General features: G+C 47.0%; 1 protein-coding gene across 10 annotated transcripts in view; it reads left to right on the top strand.

The window, feature by feature from the left end:
* The window catches only part of UBE2F (ubiquitin conjugating enzyme E2 F (putative)), a 625415-nt gene that overhangs the window by 52779 nt on the left and 548081 nt on the right, over positions 1 to 24555 (top strand). Inside the window, exons 2-3 of one of the 10 annotated variants that reach the window (XM_033944354.1) lie at positions 2221 to 2266; positions 2358 to 2459. The exons of 8 other annotated variants lie outside the window; for them this stretch is intronic. The gene's annotated coding sequence lies outside the window, so the exon portion shown is untranslated. The remainder of the gene's footprint in view (positions 1 to 2220; positions 2267 to 2357; positions 2460 to 24555) is intronic. One more of the 10 variants, XM_033944356.1, reaches the window with a different exon arrangement.

Here is a 24555-nt window from a genome sequence, read left to right as displayed (position 1 = left end):
CCTGGGATAAAGCACAGTTACTTATCTTAACAGGTGTTATCCAGGGACAGCAGGCAGATATTCTCGCAACCCACCCATCTCCCCTGGTTGGCTTCTTTGCTAGCTATCTGAACTGAGGCCACGCTGAGGAGACGTGCCCCCTAGCTTGAGCGGGAAGGCACACGCGCATGCGAGGTGCAGCACTAGCAAACTTCAAAGAACTTCAATCAAGTTTGCTTGAAAAGCTGTCTGCGACAGGGCTCCGTGGATGACTTCACCCACATGTAGAGAATATCTGCCTACTGTCCCTGGATTACACCTGTTATGGTAAGTAACTGTGTTTTTTCTACCTACCACTGTCATATCCAACATTTGTTTGTTTCCTTGCCTTGTGCCCTGGGTCAAACCTCTCTATTTCTTTCCATGTAGCATCTCTCCTTTCCTCCATTATTTATTTATTCAATTTTCTGTACTGTTTTCCCTGAACGGTACTCAAGCAAGTATTAGTGACCTGGATTGACCATCGTGAGAACGGGTTACTGGGCTTGATGGACCATTGGTCTGACCCAGTAAGACTATTCTTATGTTTGACATCCATATTTTGGATCCTTCTTAGTCCTGTCTAGAATACAGTCCCTTTCCATACGGGCATACTGGTGTTGGGATTTAAATGACCATGCAATATGGTTATCTAAATTTAGGATTTGGGAGCGTTTGTTCCAATATTTCATAAGAAAGCGGAAACCCACCCATCCGCCTTCCCCCCCCCCGCCTTTCGGTCAAGTGTTCTTCGGTCTTGGCGCTTTTGCTGGAGGGCCTTGGTTGGGTTGCTGGGGGGGGGGACCCTCAAGTTTCAGATCAGTTGTCTATTCGGGGTAATCCGCAGTTCCTTACTGGAAGCGATAACCCCATCTTTATGAGATGGTTTGGAGAGGGTTTGCTTCTTCTTGAACATTTATTGGACGCTGAGGGGGGCTATGAAATCTTGGGGAGCTCTTTCCATACTCCATTCCTTGGGGATGGGTGGTTTATTCGCCTATAAACAAATTCTGCATTTTGTGGCGTCCTTGGCTCGCCCGGGCCTATGGTTTCATTTGGGCCACCATTTTCGTCTCTTTTTTGCCTAGTTTCATGCTAGCAGCCTGACGGTGTCTGCGTTGCATGGCGCTTTACGGTGTCTCTCTCCTCGAAAGTCTTATGAGGCTTTGGGGCATTGCTGGGGGAGAGATTTGGGCATACCTGTCGAGTCTTTGAATTTCCCTTCCCTTATTAATCGTATTTCCTCGATTTCTATCAGCGCCAAACTGAGGGAATGCCAATTTCGAGTGATCTATCGAGCATATTTTCCCCAAGAGCGGGTATACAAAGCTGGGGGTGTTTCTTCCCCCACCTGCCCTAATTGTCACCAGGGATACAATTCATTTTTTTTGTGCATTTTGGGGTTGCCCTCGTGTAAAAAGTTTTTGGAGGGCCATACTCTGCTTCCTGGAACGGCTTTTTGGACAATCTCTTCCGATGTCGCCAGCGGGCTTGCTTTTGGATCGCTATGAATCTTTGAGGGTGTCTGCTCGGGGACATCGGATGTTGATCCGGAAGGCTGCTGTTATAGGAAAGAAAATCATACTTAGTGTCTGGATGCAAGCGACCGCACCTGTTTACTGGGCTTGGAGGAATCGCTCTCATAATTTGATGCTCTTGGAGCAGCGCCATGCCCGCTTATCCTTCAAGCAGAAGAAAGTTTTCCTGCAAACCTGGGACTCCTATATTCAATCGCTTTCCATTAGGGCCAGAAGTCTGGTCTTAAACTCGTTTTAGCTGATGATACCGTGTGCCCTCAGATGCTTCCCCAGGATGGCTGGTATGCTATTTGGCTGAGTGTGGATGGTTGGTATGAATAGACAAGTGAATGTGGTGTTAGTCAGGTAGGGTGGGGATCGATTCTGTGGGGGGGTGGCTGGGATAAGGTCTTGTTTAGTGCTTGCTGAGCGGCCTAAGAACACAGCTTGCTTAGAAGTCTCTCTGCTTTCTTTGCTGGTTTAGGGATATGGGTAGGGGTTAGGGGGGGAGGCTTCCAGGGTGGGTGTTTGCACTCGGGAGTGGGTAGGGTTTAGGACGGGGGGGGGGGCTTATTTTGAAAAATTGTTTTGATGTACTTTTGGTGATTTTGACCTTGTTGTACTCACGTTTTGTATTGCATATTTGCTGATTGTGCATCAATAAAACATGATTTACACTAATAAGGCGGAAACCCAAGTTTATGGTTCTCTAGAGGACTTCTCATTTGCAGGTATGTAAGCGATGGTTGGGGGCTGAATTAAGTGAGAAGGGATGGGAAAAGATTTATGCGTATATTCATAATTGCTTATCACTAATTACAGATTCATTTGGTCAATCAACTTTTATAGACAATCCAAGCCAGTTTTTAGTCCGACAGACGCCAGAGGGTGGTGGTTAATGGAAGTCGCTCGGAGGAAGGAAAGGTGAGTAGTGGAGTCCCTCAGGGTTCAGTGATGGGGCCGATCCTGTTCAATATGTTTGTGAGTGACATTGCTGAAGGGTTAGAAGAAAAAATGTGCCTTTTTGCAGATGATACCAAGATTTGTAACAGAGTAGACACCGAAGAGGGAGTGGAAAATATGAAAAAGGATCTGCAAAAGTTAGAGGAATGGTCTAATGCCTGGCAACTAAAATTCAATGCAAAGAAATGCAGAGTAATGCATTTGGGGATTAATAATCGGAAGGAACTGTATATGCTGGGAAAAGAGAAATAAGCAAAGAGACTATTAATTTGGAAATATTAATTGGGAAGAATACATACTTTGTAAACAGGTTTCTACCAGAGCCTCTAATGTAAATATAAAATATAAATACTCAGCTGATGAGAACCCCCAAGCTGTCAGCTGAGGGCTTCCTTTGCAGTTGGCCGGGGGTCCCTTTTGCCAAGCTTGGCAGGCAGCAGTAGCGTCCCTGAGTCACAGATGCTGGCACCTCAGTGGCTCATGGATGTTGCCAGCGACTGCTGTGCTTGGTGGAGGGGAATTCTGGCCGTCTCTAGAGGAGGTCCTCTGCTGGCGGTGCTTGGGGATCCCCACCAGTCACAGCAAAGGTATGCAAGTACTTCAACACTGTAGAAATAAAAACAGAAATGCATTTCCTTTTCTTTTGAACACAATGCAAAGACATCTGCTATATACATTTCCCAAAGCTAACATATTTTAGTCAATAAATTCCATTTTTTACCTTTGTTGTCTGGAAACTTATTTTTACATAAAGTTGGTCCCAGTTTCTTTTTTCCGCTTTCCCATCTTCTGTAAATTCTTCTGTTGCTGTCCTTTGGTTCCTCCTACCATGGTCCAGCATTTATCCCTTTCTCATCTTTCAACCCTGCCCACCAGTCCCGACTCCCATGCCCAACATTTCTCCTTCTATCACCCCTCTCCAGCACCATGCCACATCTCTCCCTCCATTCCCTTCACCACTATGTCCAACATTCCTCCCTCTTGCATCCATTTCAATCTGTCCCACTGTTCCCTTTCCACCACAATATTTCTCCCTCTCATCTATACCTCACTCCCTCCCTATGACCAAAAAAATCTCCTTTCTTCCATTTCCCATATACACAACCATCTCTTTCCCTCCCTTCCTCTCTCCCAAGTTCATGCCTTCTGTGTCCAAAAACGCATTCCCTCCACCACCTTAGCATCTCTTTCTCTCCCAAGTTCATGCCTTCTGTGTCCAAAAACGTATTCCCTCCCCCACCTCAGCATCTCTTTCCCTCCCTTCTTCTCTCCCAAGTTCATGCCTTCTGTGTCCAAAAACCCATTCCCTCCCCCACCTCAGCATCTCTTTCCCTCCCTTCCTCTTTCCCAAATTCATGCCTTTTATCCAAAAACGCACTCCCTCCCCCTTTTGTGTTTCGCATTTGTCTCCCAGCCCTCATCTGCAAGCAAATTACCTTAGCACTTTCTCAGCCTAATGGAGCGCGAGCCACGAGGCTCGTCTTCTATTTCCTGCCTGCCATGCCGCAGCACACATAGCCGACCGGAAGCCTTCTCCGATGTCAGCGCTGACGTCGGAGGGACGGCTTTGCTTAAACCCTCCCTCCGACGTCAGCATCTCAGCATCTCTTTCCCTCCCTTCTTCTCTCCCAAGTTCATGCCTTCTGTGTCCAAAAACGCATTCCCTTCCCCACCTCAGCATCTCTTTCCCTCCCTTCTTCTCTTCCAAGATCATGCCTTCTGTGTCCAAAAACGCATTCCCTCCCCCACCTCAGCATCTCTTTCCCTCCCTTCTTCTCTTCCAAGATCATGCCTTCTGTGTCCAAAAACGCATTCCCTCCCCCACCTCAGCATCTCTTTCCCTCCCTTCTTCTCTTCCAAGATCATGCCTTCTGTGTCCAAAAACGCATTCCCTCCCCCACCTCAGCATCTCTTTCCCTCCCTTCTTCTCTTCCAAGATCATGCCTTCTGTGTCCAAAAACGCATTCCCTCCCCCACCTCAGCATCTCTTTCCCTCCCTTCTTCTCTTCCAAGATCATGCCTTCTGTGTCCAAAAACGCATTCCCTCCCCCACCTCAGCATCTCTTTCCCTCCCTTCTTCTCTCCAAAGTTCATACCTTCTGTGTCTAAAAACGCATTCCCTCCCCCACCTCAGCATCTCTTTCCCTCCCTTCTTCTTTCCAAAGTTCATATCTTCTGTGTCCAAAAACGCATTCCCTCCCCCACCTCAGCATCTCTTTCCCTCCCTTCTTCTTTCCAAAGTTCATATCTTCTGTGTCCAAAAACGCATTCCCTCCCCCACCTCAGCATCTCTTTCCCTCCCTTCTTCTTTCCAAAGTTCATATCTTCTGTGTCCAAAAACGCATTCCCTCTTCCACCTCAGCATCTCTTTCCCTCCCTTCTTCTTTCCAAAGTTCATATCTTTGTGTCCAAAAATGCACTCCCTCCCCCCTTTTGTGTTCCATGTTTGTCTCCCAACCCTCATCTGCAAGCAAATTACCTTAGCAACTTTCTCAGCCAAATGGAGCTCGAGCCGCGAGGCTCGTCTTCTATTTCCTGCCTGCACTGCCCCAGCCACATAGCCAATTGGAAGTCTTCCCCGATGTCAGTGCTGACGTCGGAGGGAGGGAGGGCTTTGCTTAAGCCCTTCCTCCGACGTTAGCGCTGACATCGGGGAAGACTTCAGGTCGAATATGTGTGGTGCGACAAGGCAGGTAGGAAAAAGAAGATGAGCCTCGTGGCTCGAGTTGTATCGAACCCCACAGGATCCCCGCGACCTTAGGCATCCCCAAGGGATCCCCGTGACCTGAAGGGGGAACCCGCAAGATTCCCATCGACCCCGTTCAGCTCTCTAGTTTAAGTATGCACATGTGAGATTGGTAAAATTTGTTGGTTCGCTGTGAGTTGTTTTCGGGTAGATGAGCGATCTTTGGTGAGAGTGCGTTTTGGTCTTGGGGTTAGTCGGTCTTCATGTTATTTGTGTGTTAGGGTAGTAGGTGTAGGTCTGGTAGTTTGTGTATCTGTCTGTTGTGATTCGTCTGGATGGGTGGAGAATTCCATTGGTATTTGATATAGTTGGTATTGGGAAGATGTTGTTTGCTGTTGTCTTTCGGTTGGCTAGGATCAGGGCAATCAGTAATATAGCTTGTGTGTGTTTTTGTGGTGTAGTTAACATTTTGAAAGTAAGTGTGACTGGTAGTGTGATTGTATGAAACCAAATTGTAGGTTGTATGTAGGTTAGTTGGGGTTGAAGTTGTGGTAGTTTGGTTGCTTCTCGGTCGATTCGCTAAGGTGCTCATTAGTGCATCTTTGACATGCATCTTAGACAGTGCGTCGAATGGCTGTGCACCATTAGGGTTGTGTCTTAAGTGGTTTGGAGTGTTGTAGTGTTGGGGAGGGGCGGAGTGTTCTCCCATAGCTGATGAAGTCCTAGTGACTGCTATCGGAGAAAGGCAGATAGAAATTCAGACTGTCCCACTGAGCCTTCCAGCTGGCTCAACGGGTTGTAGTGTTGATGAAGTCTTCCCAACTGCTACTGGAGAAAGGCAGGTAGAAGTTCAAACTGTCCTGTTGAGCCTTCCAACTGGCTCAGTGGGTTGTAGCGTCGGGGAGCTCCTTGTTAAGAAATTGCCTTCTTTTGATAGATACATTCTTCCACAACATTTGTAGGAATTTCATCATCTCTCTCACATCCTTGCCCTAGCTAGAAGATATATGGGAAGATCTGCTTATGATCTATTTGAATTATCTTCTAGACAGAGCATCAGCTATGTAAGTAGCAGTGAGACATCTTGCATGGCTACAAGTCTCAGATATGGATATCAGTCTTCAGGACAGATTAGCAAACATTCCCTGTTTGGGGGATGAGCTGTTTGATGACTCCCTAGCATGTTTTTGCTATTTCAGCTTATCTGCGGTGTTCTTTGCTCACATGTTTAAAGACAATAGACTGTTTTCAGTCCAATTCTTTATATGTGAGTTTGCAAACCATTGGACCCCTGAGGAAGGCGTGTTCGCCGAAACATGGACCTTGTAGGGTCCAGTTGGATTTTTATCACAGTATTTTTTTATCATTGTACTTTTTAAATTGAATTTTCATGGTTTTATATGCCAGTGTTTAATAAATTATCTCCAGAACATCTGTATCCACAGTTTTTGTTTTCATTGGTGACTCTATTGAAAATACCACACAAAAGCTTACTGATCATGAGAAGCATTGGGATACTTTGGTTAAATCTAAGCCTAAGCCTTCAACTTCTAAATTTTGTAAGCCACCTTCTTCATATCAAAGGCGTTTTTCTTCAAAACCAGCTGCTCTTCCTAGACCGCAGCAGAAAAAGCAAAAACATTGCCCTCAGAAATCTTAGCAGCTCCTCAAAAGCCTGCTCAGTCTGTTTGATGGGCTTCTAGAGAGCCTAGTCATTATTCCTATTTCTCAGCCTCTTCCTCAACCAATTGGAGGTTGGCTCCAGCTGTATTTCCCCGTTGGAAACTGATAACTACAGACCTCTGGGTGCTAAAAGTCATTCGAGAGGGATATTCTCTTCACTTCATCAATATGCCTCCAGATCATCCGCTAAAATAGTCTTCTTTCAACCTTCAGCAGATGTCTCTTCTTCGGGACATAGAAAACCTCCTTCTCAATGCTGTAGAGGAGGTTCCACCTGCGCAAAGAAACCGGGGGTTTTACTCCCAGTATTTTCTCATCCCAAAGAAGACGGGAGGTCTGCCTCCAATCTTAGACCTCAGGGGCCTCAACAGGTTTCTAGTGAAGGAAATGTTTTGGATGTTGTCCCTGGCAACTTTATATCCCCTCTTAGATCACAACAACTGGCTTTGCTCTCTAGATCTCAAAGAGGCTTATACATACATTCCAGTGAATCCAACCTCCAGGAAATACCTCAGATTTCAGGTGGCACAGCACCATTATCAATACAAGATTCTACCTTTTGGCCTTGTATCCTCTCGCAGAGTATTTACCAAGTGCCTGGTAGTAGTGGCAGGGGCATTGCGGACTCAGAGTCTCCAGGTGTTCCCCTATTCTGGCTGATCAAGGATTCTACCTCTCAAAGGAGCGACTCGCTTAATAATTCTCTTCCTTCAGTAGTTGGGTTTTGAAATCAATTTTTTCAAATCCCAACTTCAGCCCTATTAGAATTTGCAATTTATCAGAGCTCTGATAAACATCATTCATCTCAGAGTGTTTCTCCCTCAGCAAAGACTAGAAAATTTGATTCAGCTTTGCACTCAGACTTCTCACCTGCCATCACTCTTGGCCAGGAAAATGATGGTACTACTGGGTCACATGGCTTTCACTGTGCATATTACTCCATTTGTGAGACTTCATCTCAGGAGACCTCAATGAACTCTTGCATGTCAGTGGTCTCAATTCAAAGCTCTCGATCCACTGTCTCAACACATTACCGTCACTCCTTCACTTTAACAATCTCTGCAGTGGATGAACTCTTCTAATCTTTCCAGAGAGTGGTTGTTCTACACACCACATCAGAAGGTTCTGACAACAGACTCATCCACCTATGCTTGAGGGGCTCATCTGGATTGTCTTCGCACTCAAGGTCACTGGTCTGCCCAGGACCGCCTTTACCATATCAGTCTGTTGGAACTCCTTGCGATCTACAATGTTCTCGAAGTTTTTCAGCACATCATCACCAACCACGTCCTTCTTATCCACACAGATAATCAGGTCGCAATGTATTCTATAAACAAGCAAGGTGACACAGGCTCTCTCTGCCTTTGTCAGGAGGCCCAAAAGATTTGGACCTGGGTGATTGTTCACAATGTATTCCTGAAAGCAATATACATTTAAGGAGAAAAGAATTCTCATGCAAACAAACTCAGCAGGTTTCTTTAGCCACACGAGTGGATGCTCAACTCTGCAATAGAGAGTTGCGCGGGGACAGAAATCCCACCCGTCCCCACCCGTCCCCACCCGTCCCCGTGAGGAATCCCTCCGTCCCCACCCGTCCCCGTGAGGAATCCCTCCGTCCCCACCCGTCCCCGCGAGGAATCCCCTCCGTCCCCACCCGTCCCCGCGAGGAATCCCCTCCGTCCCCACCCGTCCCCGCGAGGAATCCCCTCCGTCACCATCCTTCCCTATAAACTTCAGAAATAGTTATTTTATTTAATTATGCTACTGAATTAAAGGCTCTGGTAGAGACCCATTTACAAATAAGCAAAGAGACTATTAATTTGGAAATATTAATTGGGAAGAATACATACTTTGTAAATGGGTTTCTACCAGAACCTCTAATGTAAATATAAAATATAAATACTCAGCTGATGAGAACCCACAAACTGTCAGCTGAGGACTTCCTTTGCAGTTGGCCTGGGGTCCCTTTTGCCAAGCTTGGCAGGCAGCAGTAGCGTCCCTGAGTCACAGATGCTGGCACCTCAGTGGCTCATGGATGCTGCCAGCAACTGCTGCGCTTGGTGGAGGGGAGTTCTGACCATCTCTAGAGGAGGTCCTCTGCTGGCGGTGCTTGGGGATCCCCACCAGTCACAGCAAGGGCCAACAAGTACTTCAACACTGTAGAAATAAAACCAGAAATGCATTTCCTTTTCTTTTGAACACAAAACAAAGATATCTGCCATATACATTTCCCAAGGCAGATGACTCTATGCAATGTCACCTCGGTAACAAAATACAAAAATAGACAAATACACCCCCTCCCTTTTTACTAAACCACAATAGTAGGTTTTAGCACAGGGAGTTACGCTGAATGCCTCGCGCTGCTCTCAATGCTCATAGGCTCCCTGCGCTAAAAAACAATATTGCGGTTTAGTAAAAGGGAGCCATAGTGCAAAATATAGACAGCAGATATAAATTCTCAAAACAGACACATTTTGATCACTAAATTGAAAATAAAATCATTTTTCCTATCTTTGCTGTTTGGTGATTTCATGAGTCTCTGGTTGCACTTTCTTCTTCTGACTGTGCATCCAATCTTTCTTCCTTTCTTTCAGCCTCCTGTATGTTTCCTCTCCTCCAGACCTCATTCTCTCCCCCAACTTTTTCTTTCTGTCTCCCTGTTCCCCCTTCTTTCTGTCTCTCTGTCTGCCCCCTTTCTTTCTTTCTCCGTGCCCTCCCCCAAGCCACTCGGTTTGCTGCCACCGCCATCGGGGAATAGTCCCCAAGCCACCGCTGTCCCAAGCTTTCCCTGCAGAAGCGTCGCGCTGACCAGCATTCCGCTCCCTGACGTCAATTCTGACGTAGGAGAGGAAGTTCCGGGCCAACAAGGCATTTCTCCTCATTCCATCCAGCCTGAGCCCCATCTCTCCTTGATCCAGCATTTCCCTTCTGTGTCTGTCAGAATTACCATTCCACCTATTTTCCAGCATCACCCTTCTTTGTGTCCATCTCACCTATATCCCTATCTCACCACTTTTTCAGAATCTTCATTTGTCTCTGTCCTTGTCTTTACCCCATATTCACCATTTGCCCTTTCAATGTCTTTATCTCCCCCCCCCACACACACTTTTTCAGCATTACTTCTATGTCTCTATTTCACCTCCTCTTCATGTCCCCTCTGTATCTCTATCCTTATTCAGAAGGTCCTGCTTACCCTTTCTCTTCTTTGTGTCACTATCTCCATTTTCAGCTTTCCCCCCTTTTCCTTTGTTACTGCACCCTGTAGCCAGAATCTTTCCACCCTCTCTCCACTCCGGCCCAGCCCAGTATGAAATATTTCCTTTTGTTTCTCTCCCCTCTCTCTTCTGCTCCCTCACCCACGAGTCCTGCATCTGGCCCTCTCCCTTCTACCTGCACCTGGCAACACCCCCCTGCTCCGCGGCTCTCTTAAGCAACTCGTCAGCAGCGGTGATCAAGACAAGCTGCCGACATCGAGGCCTTCCCTCTACGAGTCCCACCTTTGTGGAAAAAGGAAGTTGAAACAAGCGGGACTCGCAGAGGGTAGGCCCCGACGCCAGAAGCTTGTGTCGATCGTTGCTGCTGAGTTGCCGAAGAGAGCCGCAGGTAGAAGGGAGAGGGAGATAGGAAGGCTGTAGAAGCTCCGGAGCATGACACCGAACCCGGCCAGGATGATTTCTTTTTCAGGCTGCTGCTGCCGCTGCTATCCCCCATCCGAAATGACAAAAAACAGCCTAATGCCCGCGTCGGGAAATAGCCATGCTGAGCAGTGAGCTCAGCACGTACACAGATGAAAGCCTTGCTTGCTGATTGGTCCGGCGGCTCGGTGGGGCGGGGCCGCCGGACCAATCAGCAAGCAAGGCTTTCATCTGTGTACGTGCTGAGCTCACTGCTCAACATGGCTATTTCCCGACGCGACGCCAGACTTGTAAGCTGCATGCTTGCATCGCCAGAATTTAGGTAGGTTGTTTTCATCCCCGTGGGAGTCCCGTGGGCAAGGGGGCGTCCCCGTGGGAGTCCCGTGGGTCAGGGGGGCATCCCCGTGGGAGTCCCGTGGGCCAGGGGGCGTCCCCGTGGGAGTCCCGTGGGCCAGGGGGGGAACCCGCGGGATCCCCGCGGGACCCGCGGGATCCCCGCGATCCCCGTTCCCGTGCAGACCTCTACTCTGCAATTCTGCATCACATTTTCTCTCAGTTGTTTGCATTCCCCCTCAACCCCCATTTTTGCTCCAGGCAGTACTCTCCCCAATGGCTAGAAGCGGATGCTTTTCTACTGGATAGGATGCACAAGTTTCTCTATGCGTTTCCTCCAATCCCTCTCATACAGGAGGAGGGCACCATGATTCTCATAGCTCCTCGGTGGCCCACACAACCCTGATTTTCCTTTCTACTTCAACTCAGTATCAAGGAACCAATCCCTCTTCAGATTTGTCCATCTCTTCTCATGCCGAGTCACGGATCTCTTCTGCATCCCAATCTTCAGTCATTGCACCTTGTGGCCACCAGGCCCTGGACTAAGCGGACCACAGGAAAACTGCACTGGCGTGCTGCTCAATAAGGAGCAGGCAAAATATCAAACAAAGTAGTCAAAAGGAAACCAGGTAATTAGTCAAACTCCTATCCAGGTTCTTTATTCCACACAACCAAAATCAGAATGGCAAACAAGAAACAAAAAAGAAAAACTCAAAGCGAAAATCCTGGTCAGCAGATCAGGATATACAAGGTCCCTGTGCTATAGCAAGTGCAGCACAGCTTTCTGGGCCTAGGCCTTTCTCCAACCCTAGGATTGGGCCTTGCTCAAAAGAGAGCTAATTTCACTGAGCACAGTGTAATAACTTTCACTGCATTATTTCAACCAAACACACAAATGCAAAAAGGAAAAGTTCAGGAGGCCCTCAGCTCACTGCTCCTGAGCTGGGGCAGGAGAACTGCCAAGTTTGTCTTCATAGAAATATTCAACACATTAAAATATTCCCACCCGAAGTCTTGACAAACTTCTCCTTCTTTAGAACAGTTCTCAGTCCCAAAGCAAACCAAAAGCAATGCAATTCAAAAAACAAAACATTTATCCAGCAAAACAACTTGTGAAAGCACCAGCCATAGTCCTTTATAACATTGCAGCTAAAGAGCCCTGCCCCCGCCTGGGGCCTTGCATTGGGCCTCAGCTGTTCTGTGAGCAAAAAGGAAAAAAACACAAAAAAACTCTTTCTCACTAAACTGCAGGCTGCAACACAAGCCTTGATAATTGTCCATACAAAAACTTCAAAACAGCATACAAAAAAAGTTCAGTTTTTAAAGCAGTGGCTTGTTGGAAAACTTCACAAAAAAGAAAACGCAGTTTTTCAGTTACCAGCCTTGCATGCAATACCAATTTCCATTGCTTCAGATTCTGGAAGTATTTGTTCACAAACCTCCATTGCTTCCGCTTGAGGTGTGGCCTCAGCTTCCTGGCAAGGAGCTCCATTCCCTACTTCCATCAGCTCCAGGCTATCTACTTGCTCTGGTCTGGCTGGCTGCTGAACCCAGGAATGAGGATCTTTTCCCTTCCTAGTCTTCTCTAACTCTGGATAGCAAGCTGCTGGCTTTTCAGTGTGAGAGCCCAACCCTGCTCTCAGTGTGCCTGTACTGTTTTGAAGCTCTCTTGGGCTCCCCCTGTGGATGTTGTGGTAACTGCAGGGTTTTCTCACAGGGGCATTTTGCCTAAACCTAATATTCACAGGTTTGGGGACAAACCTAGCAGAGCTGGGCTGAGTCTCCATGTCCTCAGCTTCTGAATGGTCAGAAAGAAACTCATCTTCAGTCAGATCCTCCCTAGTGTACTCCTGGAAGCTAGGCTTCTGGGCTCTGCGGGGCTTGGGAACAGCTTTCCTAGCCCTGTCTCTGACTCTCCTGGGGTTTCTAGCTGGGAACACATCAGTCACAGAGTCTGACTGGTCACAACCTGACAGCTTGGTACCTCTCAAGCTGACATCGGCGGACCTTCATCTTACCCAGCATATCAGACTCATTTTGGAAGCATCAAAAACCTGTCTAAGCAACAGTGTTATCAACACACATGGAAGCAGTTTTCCACGTGGTGTACACTTCATCATCATGATGCTAAATCCACCTCTGTATCTTCAGTATTGGATTACCTTCTACATTTATCCAAGTCAATCCTCAAGACCACTTCAATTAGAGTTTATCGCAGTGCTATCAACGCTTTTCATAGACCAGTTGACAGAAAACCTCTCACTGGTCATCCTCTTATATCCAGATTTATGAAAGGACTTTTCAACATCAAACCTCCTCTGAAACTACTTCCAGTAGTTTGGGATCTTAATGTAGTTCTTGCTAGACTAATGGAGTCTCCTTTTGAATCAATGTCCTTGGCTCATCTTAAATATCTCACTTGGAAAGTGTTTTTCCTCATCTCTCTTACATCTGCTCTAAGAGTAAATGAAATTCCAGCACTTGTGGCTGATCCACTGTTAAGTGTTTCTTCATGATAAAGCAGTGCTTCACACTCATCCAAAGTTCCTTCCAAAGGTAATCACTAAATTCCATCTCAATCAATCCATTGTGGTTCCAGTGTTTTTTCCTAAGCCTCATTCTCACCCTGGAGAAACGGCTACTTTGGACTGTAAACGAGCTTTGGCCTACTACTTACAGCGTACTCAGCCACATAGGACATCTCAACTTTTCATCTCCTTTGATCCTAATAAGTTGGGGTGTCCTGTATTCAAAAGAACTATTTCTGCCTGGATGGTGGCTTGTATTGCCTTCTGTTATGCTCAAGCTGGGCTGCAACTGGGGAGTCGTGTCACAGCCCACAAGGTCCGAGCAATGGCAGCCTCAGTTGCTTTTTTACGTTCCACTCATATTGATGAAATCTGTAAAGCTGCTACTTGGTCCTCAGTTCATACATTCACATCTGTGCGGCAGAGTTAGGTCCAGGGAGGAGTGTGAGGACCTGCAAAGGGACCTGGACAAGCTGGAAGACTGGGCAAACAAATGGCAAATGCGCTTTAACGTGGAAAAATGCAAGGTCATGCATATAGGGAAAAAGAACCCGTTGTTCAACTACAGATTGGGGGGGGGCATTGTTGGGAGACAGCAGACTTGAGAGAGACTTGGGTGTGCTGGTGGATGCATCACTGAAGCCATCTGCACAGTGCGCAGCAGCCTCGAAAAAAGCCAACAGGATGCTGGGCATCATAAAGAGGGGCATAACAACCAGGACGCGGGAAGTCATCATGCCATTGTATCGAGCGATGGTGCGTCCACATCTGGAATACTGCGTTCAGTATTGGTCGCCGCACCTCAAGAAGGACATGGCGGTACTTGAGAGAGTCCAAAGGAAAGCAACGAAACTGGTAAAAGGGCTGGAACACTGCCCATACGCCGAGAGGTTGGATAGGCTGGGGCTCTTCTCTCTGGAAAAAAGGAGGCTCAGGGGAGATATGATAGAGACCTTCAAGATCATGAGGGGCATAGAGAGGGTGGATAGGGACAGATTCTTCAGACTGAAGGGGACAACAAGTACGAGGGGGCATTCGGAGAAACTGAAGGGAGATAGGTTCAAAACAAATGCAAGGAAGTTTTTTTTCACCCAAAGGGTCGTGGACACTTGGAATGCGCTACTGGAGGAAGTGATCAGGCAGAGTACGGTACAGGGATTCAAACAGGGATTGGACGGATTCCTGAGGGATAAAGGGATCGTGGTATACTGAGGGAGGAGCTGGGATGTAACACAAGTATAGAAAGCTAACCAGGTAATAAGTATAGAAACCCAACAGGTCGTGCATGTGCAAGACCGGAGGGTTAGGACTTCGATGGGAAGATAGGACTTCAATGAGAAACCAAGGTGGCAAGGGAGCCCCTTCTGGTGATTCAGACAGGTCGTGACCTGTTTGGGCTGCCGCGGGAGCGGACTGCCGGGCAGGATGGACCTATGGTCTGACCCGGCGGAGGCACTGCTTATGTTCTTATGTTCTTATCTCACTACTGTCTTATTCAGGACTGCCATCAGAAATTTCTGGGCCCCTTACTGAGCAATCCTATTGGGCCCCCCATGCACCCCTTCCCCCCCTGACCCCCCTTTCTTCCATGGGCCGAATACACACATACTTTTCTCTGTCGCCGCACTCTTTGACCAAAAGATTTGTAAGCCTGCAACCACGTCAAGGTAGACTCTTTCAGCAGCTCCCCTCCCTCCCCCTTACCTTTGTGGCCAAGTCAAAATGATCTACCAACAATAAAATTTTAAAAACACAAAGCACGCTCTACGCAGAGAAAATGTTAATTATCATTTATATTCAGCGGGCTTTCAAAGAGGTCAAGGCAGATGACTTTATGCAATGTCATCTCAGTAACAACTATATAAAAATAGACAAATATTCCCCCTCCCTTTTTACTAAACCGCAGGGACCTGCGCTGAATGCCCCACGCTGCTCTTGAAGCTCATAGGCTCCCTGCGCTAAAAAACGCTATTGCGGTTTAGTAAAAGGGGGCCATAGTGCAAAATATAGACAGCATATATAAATTCTCAAAACGGACACATTTTGATCACTAAATTGAAAATAAAATCATTTTCCTACCTTTGGTAATTTCATCAGTCTCTGGTTGCACTTTATTCTTCTGACTGTGCATCCAATATTTCTTCCCTTCTTTCAACCTCCTGTATGCTTCCTCTCCTCCAGACCTCATTCCCTCCCCAAACTTTTTCTTTGTTTCACCCTGCCCCCTTCTTTCTTTTTCTCTCTCTCCATACCCCCTTTCATTCTGTATGTCTGTCTTTCTCTCTCTCTCCGTGCCCCATTTTTCTTTGTTTCACCCAGCCCCCTTTCTTTTTTTTTTTCTGGCTCCCTGTCCCCCCCCCCTTTCTTTCTTTCTCCTTGCCCTCCCCTATGCCATCACTATTGGGAAAATTTTGCCACCGCCACTGGGGAATAGGCTGCCACTGCCGCTATCGGGAACAGGCCGGCGCCGAGTTCGCCCTGCTTCTCTTCCCCACGGTGCCGACCAACTCTCGCCACTCGACGTCAATTCTAACGTCGGAGAGGACGTTCTGGGCCAGCCAGGCAGCGATTGGCTGGCCCAGAACGTCCTCTCCGACGTCAGAATTGACGCGGGTGGCGAGAATTGGTCGGCCCCACAGGGAAAAGCAGGGAGAACTTGGCACCGGACTGTTCCCAATGGCGGCGGTGGCACTCAAGTGGCTAAAGAGACGCAGTTTGCCAGCCTAGGGAGAACACTGGAGGGTGGCCAGCTGTGCACCACCTTGGGCATAAACCCGGGGCAGACCTCCCCCACCCCCACCTTGGTATGCCACTGTCTGTACCTCCCTCCCTCCCTATGACCAAAAATTCTCCTTTCTTCTATTCCCCGTGTACACAACCATCTCTTTCCCTCCCTTCCTCTCTTCCAAGTCCTTGCCTTCTGTGTCCAAAAACCCATTCCCTCCCCCACCTCAGCATCTCTTTCCCTCCCTTCCTCTCTCCCAAGTCCATGCCTTCTGTGTCCAAAAACCCATTCCTTCCCCCACCTCAGCATCTCTTTCCCTCCCTTCCTCTCTCCCAAGTCCATGCCTTCTGTGTCCAAAAACCATTCCATCCCCCACCTCAGCATCTCTTTCCCTCCCTTCCTCTCTCCCAAGTCCATGCCTTCTGTGTCCAAAAACCCATTCCCTCCCTTCCTCTCTCCCAAGTTCATGCCTTCTGTGTCCAAAAATGCATTCCCTCCCTCACCTCAGCATCTCTTTCCCTCCCTTCCTCTCTCCCAAGTTCATGCCTTGTGTCCAAAACACACTCCCTCCCCCTTTTATGTTCCCCGTTTGCCTCCCAGCCCATCTTAGCAACTTTCTCAGCAAAATGTAGCTCGAGCCGCGTAGGCTTGTCTTCTATTTCCTGCCTGTCCCGCCGCGCACACATAGCCGACCAGAATTCTTCCCCGACTTCAGCTCTGATGTCGGAGGGCGGGCTTTGCTTAAGCCCTCCCTCTGACGTCAGCGCTGACGTCGGGGAAGACTTCCGATCAGCTGTGTGAGCGGCAGGGCAGTCGGAGTAGAAGACGAGCCTCGCGGCTCGAGTTATATTTAACCCTGCGGGTCCCCCATCGTCCCCGTTCAGCTCTCTCTCCTGTGCACCCCCTTGGGGCTTGCACCCGGGGCGCACCGCCCCCCCTAGGTACGCTACTGGCCCGGGTCCCCTGTCTGCTCCGGGCCCCTGAATGCAGGACTGGTAGTACAGCCCTGATGGCGGCCCTGGTCTTATTCCAGATGGGATGGTCACTTTGGCCAAGCAATTTTGCAAATTTATTCTCTTAATGGCCAACTCTCCCTCCATCCCATTGTAGTAAGCTAAGAAGTCCCACATGTTGAGAATATGCTGCCTGCTTGTTCTGGGATAAAGCACAGTTATTAACCTTAACAGGTGTTATCCAGGGACAGCAGGCAGATATTCTCACAACCCACCCACCTCCCCTAGTTGGTTTCTTAGCTTGCTTATAGAACTGAGGTACCGTGAGCCTGCGTTGGGTGGGAAGGCACTCGCGCATATGCGGTACGGGCTATTGCAAACTTTCTAAATTTTTTAAAGAGGTGATGCACTTTTCAAGTGTCCATATCAGGGCTCAGTGGATGATGTCACCCACATGTGAGAATATCTGCCTGCTGTCCTTGGATAACACTTGTTAATAGTAAGTAACTGTGCTTTTTCTGATGTGCCTCACTGAAAATTGTCATACTCTGTGATTCCAGATTGGAGGCAATTTTAATCATGTGGAACAGGTAGTACAAAAATGAGCTTTACATTGTTAAAAAGTGTAAGAAATAACCTTTCATTTAGTGCCAGTTTCATTTTACTTCTCTCAGACTTTATAAGTTATGCGCCAAAAGTCATCCTACTCCACTGCTATCCCACTATCAGGTGGGGTATTCCAAGGCTCTGTCCTGGGACCTCCTTCTTTTCTCCATGTATACTCATTCTCTTGGTGTTCTGATTTCCTCCTATGAATTTTAATATTGCCTCTATGCTGACGACACCTAGATCTGCCTCTTTGAACCAGAAATCTCTATATGTAGCTTATATTCTGCCTATTTTCAAAAAGAATACTAAGCAGATTACAGAAGAGATACCGCTAACATTAAGAGGGAACAATTATATAATTAAAATACAATTCACAGGAATCCAGGCCCAAATCAGCCTGCTTGTTTGACATTGCTGCCTGAATGTCCCACTGCCACTTTAAACTGAGCATGGCCAAGACTGAGCTACTTAATCCTTCCACTTAAACCTACCTGTCCTCTCCCCCCCTTCCCCCCACACTCTCCATCTTAGTGGTTAGCACTCTCAGTCTCACTGTTTTGTCATCTCACAACCTTGAGGTCATCATTGACTGCTTTCTCTGCACAAATCCAGTAGACTGCCAAACCCTGTTGTTTCTTTCTTTATATTATCATCAAAATCTGACCCTTTTCTGAGTACATTACCAAAACCCTTATCCACACCTTTATCACCTTTCACCTAAACTACTGCAACTTGCTTCTCATAGGTCTTCCACATAATTTGCTTCTCACAGGACTTTCCCTTCAATCCATTCAAAATTCTGCTGCATGACTTATATTCCACCAGAGTCACTAAGCTCACATAACCCCTCTCCTCAAGTCATTTCATTGGCTCCCTATCCATTTCCGCAGACAGTTCAAACTCCTCTTATTGACTTACAGATGCATTCTCTCTGCTGCTCCTCAATATCTCTCCTCTAATCTCTCCCTATACTCCCTGGGAACTCCTGTTCATCAGGCAAGTTTCTTATCAGTACCCTTCTCCTTAACTGTGCCAACTCCAGATATGTGCCTTCTTTCTTGCTGCACCATATGCTTGGAATAAACTGCCTGAGTCAGTACGTCAGGCTCCATCCCTGGTAATATTCAAATCCAAACTAAAAAGCCCACTTTTTCAAGGCTGCTTTTAACTTTTAAGTCCCACTTGTTTATAAAGCACTCATGCCTGAGAAACTCCCTAATCCCCCCCTACTTTTCCTGTTTGATTAGATTGTTAAACTCTATCAAGCAAGGACTGTCTCAAATGATTTAATTTACAGCACTGTGCTTGTCTAGCAGTGCTATAGAAATAAGTAATAGTGAATATTAGGATAAGGACAGTAGTAGTAGTAATGCGCATCATGAGTTACTACAAAAATTGTAGCATTGGTTGCTTAAGGTTAGTGAACTTCTTTTTATACAATGTTTAGATGCAATTTTATTATATTTAGTCATAATTTAGCTCTTTAAAAAAAAGATAAATTAGATTCTGCTGTAAAGTTCTCTCCCAGACCCTAAATTTTGTCCAATTTGCACAGTTTTGTAGGTCTGTCTGCATACTTTCAGTAACTTTTAAATAATTGCCAAGTTAACTATTTAAAGTTTCTAAACAGAGAATCCATGGTTAAAGAAATTATTACTGATATCTTTAGAATTGGTTTGTTAAATAGATCAAGCCAACAAAGATTCTAGCCATTGAGAACTTGAAAAATATGAAATTCTAACCAATGAGATATTTAGCCCACATTTATCTGACCAGTGAGAATAACTGGACACAGGTCAAGTGATACATTCCAGTAAGACTCCATATTGACTCTGTTCACTAGTGATTTGTTATACAATATTTTAGAAATCACTGTACTAAAGTTACTTGATTCTGTTCTCTGTAAAATTTCTTAACAAATTTAATGTGATTTTTAAACTCTACATAGAAACAGAAAAATGAAGATAGATAAAGACCATATGGTTTGTCTAGTCTGCCTAACCATGCCATCTAAAATCCCCTCCTCTCCCTTAGAGATCCAACGTACTTGTCCCAAGCTTTCTTGAATATGGCTAAAATGGAGCTGCTCATCTTCCTACTTCCCCCGTTCTCTGTCTCTGTTGACAACACTCTTTTCTGCTTTCAATCTCTTGGTCATCTGTGACCTCTCTCTCCTCCACTCAGATACAACATACTGTCGCTTCTTCCTCTATAATAAACCTGTCGCTTCTTCCTCTTTAGTATTACCAAAATCTGACCCCTCCTCTGAGAGTACACTTCCAAAACTCTATCCACGCCTTCATCACCCTGTTCTTAGATTGCTGCAATTTGCTACTCTCAGGTCTTCCACTCAGCCATCTTTCTTCCCTTCAATCTATTCAAAATTCAGCTGCATGACTCATATTCTGCAAGAGCCTCTATATTCACGTTATCCCTCTCCTAAAGTCACTTCCTTGGCTCCCCATCAGTTTCCGAATACAATTCAAACTCCTTTTACTGACCTACACATGCATTCACTCTGCAGCCCCTCATTATTTCTCTTCACTTATCGTCCCTATGTTCCCCCTGTGAGCTCTGCTCAGCTGGCAGGACCTGCCTATCTATGCCCATCTCCTCCACTGCCAACTCCAGACTCTGTTCCTTCTGTCATGCTGTGCCATATGCCTGAAACAAACTGCTCGAATCCCTATGGCGGGCTCCATTTCTGGTAGTGTTCAAGTCCAAGTTAAAAGCTGTGACAAATCTAGCTCTCTTCCTAGTTTTGGCACAGGATTTAGGGAAGAAGAGTAGGAAACCCTGGGCAGGAGAGTTGTCCAGGTTGGCTCCACGGTTTGCTGAAAGCGCTGACTTCACTTGGGCTAGCTCAGGGGGTTAAGAAACTACAGCTCCCAGAAGGCCAGCCTCAGCATAGGAAGTTGTCACTGAGGCAAGCTCAGCTGCAGAAAGTTTTCTCTCCCTTCCCCCCTCTTCAGAGCAGGGAGGGGCGAGTTGATTGGGGTTAAAAGTGAGCAGCTGAGACAGAGATTGGGGGAGCCCAGGAGGCAGGAGAGCACCCTGCTCCTCCAAGGAGGTGTAGGGAACCTAGCCCTAATTGTGAAGATGTCTGATGTGCTTGAGATTGAAGCAGAGGGACAAGACCAGAGTGGTGAACCCATGGACCTTGGAGTTTCAAGTCTGCCCAGTGAGGGTTTTGATGCCATGAACCTTGATTAAGCAAAGGTGGGGAATGTGTGGCTTTGTTTTTGTTTCTTACCTGTTTTTTTTTTGCTTAAAAGTTTGAGTGAAACAGTGCTTGTATGCAAAACGCTGGGAGCTTAGCAAAGCTAATCTTGCACTGCAATGCTTGAAACGGGACATTGTACTGACTAGCATTGCAACACACACGTAGCGTTTGTCTTTTCACTCTCCCAGCCCAGCTGGAAACTAATTAGAGGCAGATTAGATTTTGTCTAACGGCAAGCACAGGAGAGCTCCTTTGTAAAAGAAGTTCCTTATCTCCAGGCACTTCATAGCAGGGCTACAACCTTAGCAGGTTTTTTTTTTGTCTTGTTGAGGAAAACTGTATTTCTGCTTTGCCTACAAGAAAGCTATTTTTGTGCCTACCTTCCACCTTTGTGCTGCTGGAGGGAATTCTGCTGAGATTATGCTAACACCCAGAAGGCTGGTGAAGAGGACTGTGATATAAAAGACTAGAGAGTCCAGCCTAAAGGGTGTATTTAAGTTGGTTTGATGTTTTTGGACATTAGAGCTAAGCTGGTATTTACTAAGCCAGAGGGGTCAGATTGGCCTGAAGTTTTATGTTTCACTAAAACATATGCATTGAAAATATTGCTATGCATTGCAAGTACCTGGACAAAGTAAACCAGGAGTATAAAAATAAAATACAGCTTTATTTTTCTGGCATGCCTGGGCAGTGTGTGGTTTTCTTTTTCCTTTTGCCGGATTTACCTGAAAACCTTGAACCTACTGTTTTACCTTAGGCAGTTGCCTAAGAAGGCCTGAAGGATTCCCTTGTTAAAGGGTTCACGCTGGGGAACAGTTAGTCACGTGGACCACAGCTCGCTGCAGTGATCAGGAGCTCGTGGGTTGTGACAAAGCCTATCTCTTTACTGCTTTCAACTCCTAACTCCTTTCACCTTGGATTCTGCATCCCCAACCCTATATGTCATTTCTGTTTTTCTGTCCAAGTTAGACTGTAAGCTCTTCTGAGCAGGGATTGTCTATTAAATTTCAAGATGTACAGTGCTGCATGCACCTTTCAGTGCTATAGAAGTGATAAATAATAGTAGTAGAATTCAGATACATCTTTTATCTTGACTACCTTCACCGGGAAGCCATTCCAAACATTCACCACCCTTTCCATGAAAATTTTTTTTTCTGAGGTTATTCTGGATCTGTCCCCTTTCACTTTCATCCTATGCCCCTTCATTCCAGAGTGTTTGTTTTGAATTGAAAGAGATTCACCTCATGCATGTTTATGCCACATAGTTATTTAAATGTCTTTATCATCCCTCTTCTATGTCTTCTGTATTTGGACCCTTTCCTGCGTACGATATTGTGGGTTGATGAATTGCAAGGGTTGCTGGTGGGAGACTCGCAATTGCGAGTCTTAGCATATGCAGATGACCTTTTGTTGACCCTGGGAGAACCAGAACTCTCCCTTCCCAGAGCATTGGACTTGTTAGATGAGTTTAATATGTATTTGGGCCTAGTGTTAATTAACAAAAATCTATGGTATTGCCTTTTTATCCCAGGACAAGCAGGCAGCCTATTCTTACATATGGGTGACGTCATCAGCAGAGCCCGGATACAGAAGCTCGCAAGCAGACTTGCTTGAAGAAACTCGAAGTTTCGAGTCGACCACACCTCGCATGTGCAAGTGCCTTCCCGCCCAGCGTAGGGCGCGTCTCCTCAGTTCTCAGTTTTCCGCGGAACCGAGAAGTCCATCTTTGACTCTCTGCATTTTACTTCGTGCCTTCTCTGAACCACGGTTTGTATTTTTTTCTTCACGAATTGCTGTTCTTACTTTATTTCTAGTTAAAAAAAAATTTTCATTCTTCCGTCCATCTGCCGGGGCAGGCTGCTCAGCCGCAGCCCAAGGGCTTCGATTTTGCGGCAGCTGTTTTTCCTTCTATATCCCGGCCTGTCATGGGCTTTAAGAAGTGTAGCCAGTGCCAGCGTGCGATTTCCCTTACGGATCTATACAGTCGGTGCCTCAAGTTCCTTTGGCTGGAACATCACCCGAAGTCATGCGAGCGCTGTGCTACTCTTCAACCTCGAGCCCTTAAATGTCATCATATTTTGGTGGAGAAGCTGTTCGGGATGGATTCTTCCTCCGATCCCTCAACTTCGAAGGCGCCCTTGGCCTCACCTTCGACTGAGACTCCTCCTGCTTCTACTGCTTCCACCTTGAGCCTCATCAGACCTTCGTCGTTTGCAGCGGCTCTCTCTTCGATGGCATCTGCTGTATCTTCCCTTGTTTCTTCAGGTCGGATAGCTCAGCAGAAAGTCCCAGTGGTGGTGCTTAAAGTGCCTAAGACTTCTAAGTCCAAGTACATTTACACTGCCTCGGTGGAACCTCCAGCTGAAGCAGGTGGTCCGGTTTCAGACGCGGATCCATCCTTGCCGGCTTCCTTCCAGACCATGTTGGAGAAGCAATTCATTCAGTTCCTTACTAATATGGGACTAAAGCTTCTTCCTCTCATCCAGCCTGGGCATTCAGCAAACTACTACGAGGTCGAGCCACTTCCTTTTCCACAGTCTGAGCTTACACACTCTTTGCAGGGAGCAGAGTCTCTGCGAGTGTCTGGTCTGGCATCTAAGCATGTGAAGCAAGGAGCAGAATCTTTGCAAGTGCCTCGGCAGGAATCCTCACACTCTTTACAAGGAGCAGAGTCTTTGGGAGTGCATCAAGGTTCCTCCGTCAAGCCTCTGGAGCTTCAATCTACAGCCTCCAGTCCTATCCATTCTTTGGTAGCATCGGCTGCTTCTTTCTCCGAGACGCAGTCTCAATCTTCGAGATCTGCTTCCAAGCACCGTTCTCACCGACAATCGAGGCCATCATAGAGGCATAGTTCCCGGCATAGTTCTTCTTCTAAAGAACGTCCCTCTTCAACTAAGCCTAGATCTACTCCTACTTCGACTAGACTGCCGACTCCTCGCTCGAGGTCTCCACTTCCGCACCTCTAGGATGCAGCGGTTTCGATTGCTTCGTCCAAGTCTCCATATTCTTTGGATGCCTTTTTTCCTGCCGAAGCTTCATCTTCGGCCCAGGCTGCCTCGATGTCCTCAAGTCCTTCTCGAGGCAAAGCATTGGCGGATCAACTATCTTTCTCATCTTTTCTTCGTCAGATGGCTGTTGACTTGGATCTTCAATTACCGTATTTTCACGTAGATAACGTGCACCTGTGTAAAACGCGCACACGGGTATAGCGCGCGGGGAACACAAATTTATGTAATAAAATGTTAATATAGCGCGCACACGCGTATACCGTGCATGCTAAAACCTCCTCCCGCCTACTCTGTACCGGCATCCTCCCCCCCGCTCGCGTCACCCCCCCTCCCCCTCTGATCCGAGATAATCTGATCCGGCATTCCCCCTGTGAACCGGCATCCTCCCCACCCCGCTCACGTCACCCCCCCTCCCCCACGATCCTACATCCCCCCCAGCACCGCAAATACAACTCTTACCTGATTGGGCACCGGCACCAGCACTAATGCACAGCATGTGCCAGTGCCAGTGCCCGAAGATCTTCCCTCGTTGGTTTGGGCTGGGCTGGGCGGTGCGAGAGAGATCCTCCTTCTTCCTCTGCCGGGCTGGACTAGGCTTTGAGCATTTGCGCATGCTCAAAACTTTCTGGTCTCGCTCTCTCCGAGATAATCAGGATTTAGATCTCACCACAGCA

This window comes from Geotrypetes seraphini, chromosome 5 (genome assembly GCF_902459505.1).
Source record: "Geotrypetes seraphini chromosome 5, aGeoSer1.1, whole genome shotgun sequence".
Classification (NCBI taxonomy): Eukaryota; Metazoa; Chordata; class Amphibia; order Gymnophiona; family Dermophiidae; genus Geotrypetes; species Geotrypetes seraphini.
This window is presented reverse-complemented; position numbering and strand designations above follow the sequence as displayed.